This window comes from Macrosteles quadrilineatus, unplaced genomic scaffold, assembly GCF_028750875.1.
Source record: "Macrosteles quadrilineatus isolate MER2022 unplaced genomic scaffold, UCM_ALF_1.0 Scaffold_5__1_contigs__length_97177068, whole genome shotgun sequence".
NCBI classification, from domain to species: Eukaryota; Metazoa; Arthropoda; class Insecta; order Hemiptera; family Cicadellidae; genus Macrosteles; species Macrosteles quadrilineatus.
The window spans coordinates 31,825,741-31,836,833 of record NW_026542598.1 but is presented as its reverse complement, the minus strand read 5'-3'; the positions used below and the strand labels follow the sequence as shown (position 1 = coordinate 31,836,833).

The 11,093-nt window shown below is 35.7% G+C and overlaps 1 long non-coding RNA gene across 1 annotated transcript; it reads right to left on the bottom strand.

The window, feature by feature from the left end:
• Positions 1-5,372: 5,372 nt before the first annotated feature.
• On the bottom strand, positions 5,373-10,393 carry LOC128994573 (uncharacterized). The gene is made up of 3 exons (XR_008490902.1): positions 10,299-10,393; positions 6,871-7,015; positions 5,373-5,519 (listed from the first exon to the last, which is right to left on the bottom strand). It is a non-coding gene; the product is annotated as an uncharacterized LOC128994573 (long non-coding RNA).
• Positions 10,394-11,093: the final 700 nt, after the last annotated feature.

The following is an 11,093-nucleotide window of genomic DNA, read 5'->3' as shown; positions in this document are numbered from 1 at the left end:
TTGGTTACTTTTCAATTTGGTGAGGTAATGAACGCCCTCTTGCTCTTGTGGTGGGGGCATCGACTGCTCTCATTGGCTGCAAGGTTTCTGGGGGAGGGAGTAGTTGTTATGGGGTGAACAGTGCTGCCAACCCAAAAGTCTGGAGCAATAAACATTCCCATACAAGGGTAATGTGGGTAATTCCTATATTTACGGCTACAAAGTAGGCAGTATAAATGCCGAAGGAAATTATATGTATAAAATATCTAGTTAGAACTTTGCATAGGTGAAATACTGTAAATAACAAAATACGATATTAAGTCCATCATCTTGCGAACCTGTTTCTCTCCATGCCCCTGGGTCACTGCTAGGCTACTTTCTCTTGTAACTAAATATCTACAGTATTAACGGGTCAGATTTTATTAATTAACTAGGTGTTACCGTTGGCATCGCCCGACATACTTTTTCGTCTTTTATTCTTTACTATAAGCCTGCTGAAGTTGTCACTGACTTCGCTACGGAACGGAACTACCCTCTCTGGAACAACTGAATGATGTTTTTACCAAAAAAATACTAAAGTATTCATATCTCATTTCATTCATAATCATACTCCAAGCCAAATTTTCCAATGGTACAGTTAGTTTTCTCTAACTTTATTGAAAAGTATTTCAGATAGTCTAAAGTAGGATTAAAAGTAACACAAAAACATTATTTTATTTAGTGATATACTGTATATATGATGTTCCCCGTTACTGTCTCGGCATGCTCTTGATTTGATATTATTCTTGAATTTTGTTGTCCCTTCTGTACATTTAATAATTACTAGAGGGCCCATGCTACTCTACAACGTTGAAATGAAAATCATATTCGAGCAATAATCAAATTTATAAATTTTTATTGAGTATCTTGATCTTAACTGATTCAAACGATAAATAGCTCAAATTAAAACCTTTAATTAACTTACTATTTTGCGTAAAAAACATGAAAAAAACATAAACAATAGTGGACATATTGATTTTTAATCATAAAAAACCCTTATAAAAAATAATTTATATGTTGGTTGTTCACATTGCAATTGCTTGTAGTCCGTCCGATTTGGATAACTAATTAATAGCTTAAATGAAAGCCGGCATTTCACTGAAGGTTCTTAGACCAAAATATGTAGGATTATATAATTATAACTGGTGAAATGCATCTTAAATTGAAGTAAGAATTCGAAAAAGTCAAATATATGTTTTTTGGACGAGTAATACAGTAGATCAATATATATGCCGATGCTTAGAGTGAAATCTGTGCACACCCTCAATTTGAGACCTCAATAATGAAAATCGGTTAAATTTATTTTTAAATATAAGAAGATAGGTGAGGATAGGACTATTAACGTTTAACGAAAACTATCACCGTTTTACAACAAATTGTGTAGCAGTTCCGGTTAATGATAGCAACCTATACTGAATTGAAGCTTTAGAATAGAAGATTTAAAATGTTTACGGGAACAAGCTCCTAAAATGTAATAATGTCGGTAGCTATACTTGCGATAGTACACTTGATAGGTTTTTAACAGCTTTTATTGATTTATGCATTATTATTATATAATAAATAATGCTATTTAATAAAATAAAATATTAGTAATCATATGGTTAAACGTACGGACACTGACTAGTTTTTAGGTGGCGGAAGAAGCAAATTTTCACAGTTTTGAATGTAAACCTATTTTACTCGAAATATGTTTGAGATAGAAAAACACTCTTGAAATACAAAAGTTGTGGATAATTTAATTCTACACTACCGTTCTTCCATAAGATTTAAGATCCAAGCATTGTAGCTTATAAGTTACAGACCAAAATATAATATCTTGCATACTTGAATTTCTTCTGAAATAGATTTAATCCCCTAAACCACCCTTGAATTTAGAACTTTGCAAAACCCAACTTTGTACATCTACACCATATACATGGATTGCCGTCCCAATGCAAAATTCTATTATTCTAGGTCTTATATATGTTTTGAGATACATTATAGTGATCATTTGTCAGTGATATGCCAATCAATATAAAGGTAGGTCAATGGAAAGCATTTATCTACGTGGTGATCGGATGCATAGCAGCTTCAAAACGGATACGTCACAAAATTCGTGTTTGCCTATTAAATATATTGGGTATCTATATTTTTAATATATAGATACCCAATATGCCTATAAACATTTAAACTTATGGGTCAATTTGCTGCACACAAAATCCAACAAAGTCTTTTAATAATATAGATACTTAAGGTTAAGGAAACTCCAGAACCACTTGGGTGGAACCCAAAAGTCAGATCAGGATAAAAACTACTTAGTTTTCCTATTTAATTCCTGAAGAATCGGTACACCAAATTTCAACGTTCTAGCTAGTCTGGAAGTTGGATTAGTAATGAATCATTGAGTGAGGGCTTTTACTTTTATATGTTAAGATTATTAGCTGAATATAACACATATGAAAGGTACAAAATAAAATCCATAAGTTAAATACAGTAGTAGAATATATAAATACGGAGCTCCAGACAAAGCTGTCTTTAAAATTTGAAATAGGTGTTGCTGCAGACTTTTAATTTTATTCAGCGAGATTACGCCCCTGAATTTAGTGTTACTCCCTCAATATGACAACACTGTTGGATAAATCTAGCTCAGTGGGATAAATGCAGGGATGCAGCAGGCACTAGTAGAGCGAAATTTCCCACAATTTCCATGTAACCGTTTGAAGCGTTTGACTGGTTTTCAGGTTATGTGACAAAATCCAAAACACAATTGAACATAGGATGCACAATAAATCGGATGTGTTTACTTTTGGGCTATTGACTTAATTATTACATCAAACAATTAAATGTATTCTGAACTTGTGTACCCGTTGCGAAATAGAGCGTACTATAGCTAGCCGCCATACCCGTGCTTCGCTAAAGGAGCGCTAAAGAGAATAATTTATTGTTATGTTCCATAGATCTGTTGTATGAAAAGTTAAATAACTCATAAAATAAATGCCTAACATTTGCATTTAAAGCATCAATCGAATTATTTTCAAAAACGTGTTTTATATCAACTAGACAGCTAGCTGTTATCCACGGGCTTCACCCCGTTCCGTTTGACTTCATAAGTATTAATAACACTATTGATTGGATAAGTTAAGTTAATTGTTAACTGATAATCATTTAGCGTTGAACTTACTAAACAACATCACAGATGCAATTTACGGACTTGAGAGGCCATCAATTCTGGACCTGCCCTTCAGATTTTTGTAAAGAGTTTCATCGAAAAATTTGTTGTTAACAGCTATTTTTAATGTTCAAAAGTTACTTTGTTGTATTGCATTGCATATTTATCATGAAAACATAAAAAGAAATTTACAGATATTTTTAGTTGTACATATTCTTTAAAGACATCAAGAGAGCTATCAAGATCCCTTAGTTCGCTGACGATATAAATCTGTTTGTGGAAAGTTGCTTCCCTCTATGATTATGAGTCATTTTGCCTTAGGCTTAATACTTTAATTTGAAATGGCAACCATACAAAGTAGGTATTTTAAGCCAAGTACCAGTATGCATGGAGATGAGTGTAGGATGGATGAGTGGCACGATTTTGTATCCTTGTTAGTGACTAAGGCTGACATATTCCTTAGACACAGCTGTCAATTAATAGCCAATACTTTGGGCTAATGGAAACTATATGGACCTACAGTTTATAGTAGAATGTAGAATCCGAACCACATTTTTCCTTGGTATAAAAAAATTGGTCTAATTCTCAGGATAGTACTGCGGATAGTCGTAGTAAGGGCGGGTTTGCATCTCGTTGGTCTTGTTAATTCAAACCACGAAGTATCACATCCACAATACATGCCTATAAATATCCACAACTCGTGGTACAACCTCCTAGTAGCTGAATTACAGGATGACACCACCGTCTCAGTCTCTTAATGATGTCTTAGCTAAGACTTGACCAAAGATAATGGTTGATTCCATCAAGAATAAGTTAAAAATTGTTGGCATTAACAAAATTCTCTGGATATTGACTATTTCCCAGATTCTTATTGACTCGCCATGTGCGTTTGGGCTTTGGGCCAGACATTCAGCACATCTGTGCCAAGACCTCTGGCATTCTCAAAATGATCTGCTGTGCAAGACACTGTTTGAGCATCCATGATTTTTGTATCCATACCTGCTATATATCCAGTATAATGCGCGGCAACAACTAGGGTCTTCGGTCTTACTGTGTATTCTGGTCGCTTTTACCAGCACAGCCTTTTTCAATGTCTTAGGCCCCCAATACGGGAAGAATTAATGAGCGTACGCCTAGTATAAATTGTCCTTAAAGTAGTTCTCGTATGTCAAGAAGTTTGCAACATAGATTTACATTGTAAGAAAGGGGATTAACCCCGTACCCACGGTGCTCATCTAAGCAGATACTCTGTTTACATTACACTTATAGTCCTCACCACCCTAAGTTGAGGCAGCCCAAGGCCGCACGGCGTATATCTAGTGCGGCCTTTGGCTGCCTCAACTTAGGGTGGCGAGGACTATAGTCGACCAGTTGGTGTGAAGAGAGTTGAACAGTAGCATGAGTATCGATTTACAAATTCCTTTCCCAGCTGACGTGAGCTAGGCGATGACCGGTAGGGCTGACTTCCAAGAAACATCGTTAACCTATAAGCCACACACCCTATCGGTAATCAGCCAATGAGAAGGGCTAATGAAGAAGATGGAGGGGTGACGAGTCTTGGAGCTGGAGGACCTGGAGAGGACAATCGAGGAGATCACCACGGGCCACCGGAGAAAGAAGATCGGGAGTTTGGGAGTGCGTGTATCGGTGCGTGTGCTTCTGGGACAATTAACAGTATGTAAAAAGAATAAAATATATAACTAAAGTTTTGTCAAACATACAAGTCATGTAATTTGTCAGTAACTAATTCTTTTAAATTTTCAATTGATTTTCTTTTCTTGTAAATTTAACGTTGTAAATTAATTTATCTTATTATTGTTGATTTTTGCCTTTTCTAAGTTTTCTTTTGCTGTTGTAACACTTTGTTACTTTTGTTTTTCTAAATTTATATTTTTTGTTCATTACACGTTGAGTAACACCCTTAAGCAGTCTTATGTCTCATTAACCTAACACCTCTTGACTAAGCTAAGCGAGTGAATCATTTTAGGAAACTTAAACTTAAAGTGAGGCATGGGACTCGCAGTATAGTTATCTGAGACATGTACGAACAAGAGCAATAAAAAAATATATCTAAAAAAATAATATTTTATCTATAAAACTGTCAAAATAGTTAGAAGATCAAAATAAAATATATAATCATTTTTACATGTTTTCTTTACAAATTACAGAGAAGTTTACTGGTAAGAATTTTAACAAAATTAACTGCTCTAGATAAATATAAGGTTTATTGGTAAAGTATAAAAACAGTACATAACAATAAAAGGCAACATATAATAATAACTATAGCTGCCCTGTACAGCGGCCAACCTTCTCCATAATATTTTTGTCCAGAGCTGGGGCTACATCTTCCTTCCTGAAACAAACATTTTAATCTTGGTAAAGAAAGTCACAATTTTAAAATACTCAGGGGTACCAAATTATGCGGGTTGGTGTAGTTGGTAGTTTCAAATAAAAAGGTCTTATTTTACAATAAATTACCATAGGTACCCTTAACTAAAAGTTTTTAACTGGTTTATTCCGCCTACAAACGTGCGACAAAAACTCAATCTTTGAGGGGCTTTCATTGCTTGTTAAAGACACATGTTAACCTCTTGCCACATTACCTTATAATGTGGCAAGAGGTAGATATCTTCCTGAGGAGGATCTAATTGGGAAGCTACAGGCTTTTATCGGACGCCTGAACTTGTAACTTCAAGAAAACAACTGTATGGGGTGCGCAATAATTTTATTTTTGGATGAAGTGCTTTATGATCTTGGCCTGCCCCTGTTAACAGTTTTAACAGGATCAGCAAGAGGTAAATTAAACCTTTTATATTTTGTCTAGGCCTATATTTCCCTGATCAAGTTAGTGCAAAGAAGTTTTTGTTGAATAATAGTTGTAAAGGCTTTAATTTCCTGAATTGAAATAAGTACCTGGGGACCGAGCCATGGCGTAGTTTATTTTGATTGTAAAAGCAATTAACAGGAATGGATGCTTTAGAAGAATTTGAAATTTATAAAACAATCAAAATTCAAGCTAACACATTATTAAATGACAAAATCAGTTTACAGTCTAACGCTCTGTATGATACTCTAATAAAAAACAAGAACAGCTGATGAACAAGGAGCAGAGCTGTACAAAGTCCACCGCCCAACCATCTTCCGCATCGCAGTCATGACCTTCATCTGCAACTGTGCGCACGTGGTTGGACATTGTAAGTTTTTTGTCAGTAAGCCTACTCGTTTTTGTTCATAAAACGTCTATGACTGTAAATAGTATATGTCCGTGTTTCGCATTTAAACTCTTGATGACCCTTTCAAAGTTACAGTGTTAAATGTTCTTGTACAAGATCTCATGATGAGGACTTGAGTCCTTAAAACCCGTAATCCATAAGGACTATACAGGATCTCTCTGGCAGTACTGAGGTAATTTTATACCTTTTATAGTTGGTTCAGTGATCTAGAGACAAAACAACTCAAATATGAAAATGAATATTATGTTATTGATATATTTTAACGTAAACAGTAGGGCAATTACAATGTTGGTCATAATTGTTTTTATACAGTACATTTGGTGGCTTTTGTTCATAAATTCGGACTACTTAACAACTGTTTGGATTAGGCAGTATAGTACATCTTCCCGTTGCGAAGCACGGGCACAGCAGCTAGTAAATTATTAAGTGATTTAATAAATAACTCTATATATAATTTACAATAAACTATACCTTCAAAAACCTGGCTGTTTAACGGATGATATGGCAGACATACACTTATCTCACTAGGTGCTCTTCCTTAAGTTCTTTTACGGAGTACAGCGGCTTATAATTAGTATTCCTTTCAGCGCCTTCTGAAGGAGGGTGCATCCATCTCCTGCAAATGAGTAGGCAGTTATACATTTTAACAAACCCATAAATTGTAAACATGGGCTTATAAATAAACATAGGCATATATAAATAATTATAAACATGGGCTTGTAAATAGTAAGTTCTTGATATGTGAGAGGGTTTTGGTTTGTGTTACTTTTAATTTAATGGTAAGCTATGAACGAGGATAGCTATTCTAGGTACGTTTGAGATGACAGCAGGAAAAGTCTATATTTTGTGCTCTTCTGGTATAGTACTCCTGCACCCAGTGGCGGATCCAGAGGGGGGGCGACCGCCCCCCCTTGGGCATATACATATATTTTTGACTGCATGTAATACAGTAGTGCATACAAATTGCGTAAAATAATTTGTCTAACTTAGGACAATGAAATGGTATAAAACTGCCATTTTTGGAGACTTGGTTTAAACAAATTTTTGGGGAGGGAGGGGGATTCCTACAAGTCGCAGGCACAAGTCGAGGCACATGTTGAGACCATGACGAGGCACATGTTGCACGTAGTTTGTCATGCCGTTTCCATTCCAGGCACAAGTCCCATGACTACAACAGGCAGACAAGGTGGTGTTCTCTTTTATTGTGATGTGGTGAGGTTCGGTGGCTGATTTTTATTATAGTGTTCTACAAATCACCATGGATGACATAACAGCCTCTGCTTTTTTATTTATGGCTGGTGCATACAATGAACTTAGAAGAAAAAGAAGAAAACTACCTAGGTAGTGGTTAAGAAGTTTTTTTTTTGCTAAAAGAGCATTGGAAGGCGCATTAATCAATTGATGAGAGATTTGCGCGTACAAAGTGGCTTCAAAAATTTCCTCCAATGGACTCAACGAAATTTGAGGTTATGATTACCTGTCATTTATGAGCATGCGGTAGTTTGGAGGACCTGCGCATGCGCGAGTTGCAGGCACATGTGCCCGGCTGTTTCCATTCCAACACACACAGTTTGGGCACATGTGCCCGCGACTCAGGCTCATGTTTTGTCGCGCAGTCGGGGGGCACAAATTTGTGCCGCGACTTGAGCCAGGATGTTTCCATTCCTACAAGTTCGGAGATTTGTGCCGGCACAAATTTGTAGGAATGGAAACGTAGCTTAAGATCCTTTAAGATTGGCCGGCAATGATCCAAATGCCGAACAGCTGTAATAATCCTAAAGGTTCTGGACAGCATCGTTGTATCATCTGCAAATAATGATGTTTTCCCATTCAGATTAAGGCAGGATTTTGTATAGGTTAGGCCTAACTTATACCCTTAACCTCATTGACGGGTAGGGCAGTCAAATTCGAAACAAAAATTAAAAGCCGAGTAGGCTAAGTTTATGGAAAGATTTCATTAGCTTAGTGTAGACTAATGTTTTAATATCATAAAATAAAAATGTCTTAAAATATTATTAGACTAGCCTAGGCTATTCGTGGGGTTACAGCTCTTTTGCTTGATGCATTGAAATGGATTTGATGAAGTAGAACTACATATTACAACAAGTACTACCCCTGATCTATTGACTATACTTATTATTTATTTTAACGTCTGTGATAGAGCCTATATATTTGATAGGCTATGCATAAAAAATGTGACTGTGATAATATATCGCTATTGATCAAGTAGCCTATATACCGTGAGTTAATGTGTCTCGGACGAGGTCTATAGTAATCAGTGATTATTCAACGACCAATAAAATGGGCCTACTTAATTAAACTTACTTGATGTCTTTAAGATGGTCATGTTATTTTGTTATTAAATTTAGTATCAACTAAGTTTAGGCTTTTCTGCAATAAGTTAGAACAAATACTTGATGACTTTAAGATGGCAAAGTTATTTTGTTAGTAGTATCAACTAAGTTTAGACTAACCTAAGTTACATGGTTTATTATCACACATAAAAATGTTTTGTTGGCCGTTTACCTGGCGGTAGGTTAGTTGCGCATTTGCTACCTACAAAATCCGGGTCCTGTAGGGTGGGTTATAATGCAGTAGGTTAGTTGCGCATTGACGCCTTGAACAATAGATCTCTTGAAATTGTAAAGAGCAATGAAGCGAAGGCCTACGAAAAAGCCAGTCTACCGAAATAGGCAAATCATTATGAATTTAATATGTACCATGTAACCTTGTGTAAGTTACATATAGCCATCCACCTGTCACGTGAAGCCACAATATTCAAAGAAAAAATCACACTACTCCAGCTGCTGAGAGTATCAAATATGTATAGGATAGGCATATGTTATAAAATGCTAAAAACTCAAATGGTAAACTAAAACTGTCATACCAAAAACTTTATACATTTGTCAGCATCTTATAAAAAATAAAAATATAAAACAAAACTAGCGCACCTGTTGCTCGAAATCGATCAATAGTCTAGTACCGGAAGTTATATTAAAACTAATTAGTCATAATTTGCTATGAGTTTAAAAACCCAACTAAAAGCGTAGTATGCAACTAATGGATAGACTATTTGATGTATCGATTCATTCGGTTAGGTTACTTTACTAACCAAACTTGATATATTGAATGAAATAATCTATTTACCGATCGATATATTTATTCAAATTATAGTGTAGGACGTAAGCTAAAGTGCAGTTTGATTTTATAATAGATATATTTTGAATATCGATTATTAATCAATATTTTCAATTTGATAGTTTCAATCGATATTAGCGAAGCCCAGGAAACGGGTACAGTTTCTTAACTGGGCTATGCTAATATCGATTGAAACTATCGATTCGATTAGTAAACCTTCATGCGATTTTTTTCACCATCAGCAAGTTTGATTGGTTAGGTTAGGTTATGATAGGGCTGCACTTTACTTGACGTCCTACACTCATTCGATTGTTTTTTCGATTCGATAGTTTCATTCGATATATCGTTTGGTTAGTTAGGTTAGGTTAACCTTACCTAACTAACCAAACGATATATCGAATGAAACAATCGATTAATCGATATATCGATCGATATTTTCATTCGAATGAGTGTAGGACGTCAAGTAAAGTGCAGCCTATGATAGTTTAATTTTATCATAGATATATTTTAAAATATCGATTATTAATCAATATCTCCAATTCGATAGTTCCAATCGATATTAGCATAGCCCAGTTAAGAAACTGTACCCCTAATTTATTTTATAGGCTACCAGAAGCTAATTTGAATTTGCTTGAAAAGTTAATATTCTAATGACCATGTCATGTCCATGTCAATAAGTTACACCTTTCAATTTTGTGATGACAAAAATGGTTCTTTAAACTGTAGTAGTTGTAACTTAGGCCTAAATTGAAAATACACACCTAAAATACAAATTTGTATGACAATAATGACAATTGAATGAAATTGACAAACAATAAATTCTCGAACCTCCAACCTCAAACTTACTATAGAGCTAGACAAGAAGACAAGAGCAGCAGCAGATCTAGAAGAGAAGAAGAAGAAGAAACGCAGAACAGAACAAGAAACGAAACTAAGGAGGCTGAAATTTGGGTGGAGTAGAGGTAATTCAAAGAAGTCGCGGGAATTTTCAGCAGTGTAGAGGGTAAGCGAGGGTAAGCGACCGCACCGCGAAACACGTGACCACGGCGAAGCCACGCCCTTCGTGCAGAAGGGAGGGGCCGGGACCTGGCTGACCGATTTGAGTTGTCGGTACCTACTTGATATGTGATCTAAGTGAATTGGTACCTAGGTGAAAGGTTGCCTAAAAGAAGGCCTCCCAAATAAATGAAGAGGGTTGACTTACTCTATAGATCATATTGCCTATGAGCCTCTCGTGTCTTTTATTAAAAAATACAGTAGGAAGGTCCAGTTACTCTACAGATCATAGTGACTATGAGCCAAGCGTACTAATTATTTATAATTCAGGAATCGGCTCATATAGTATACTAGCCAAAATCCTGATTCATTATAAATTATAGGAATAGGCTCGTATACTATACGAGCCTGCGGTAAAATATTAGATGGCTCACTTACACTACAGCTCATTTAGCTACACCATAGATAAAACATACTCCCTTAGTAGATTTCCCATCCTTATGGAACAGCTGAAGCCAGTTTTATTGTTAGTTCTGTACGGTTTTCTGTAGATGTCGTGT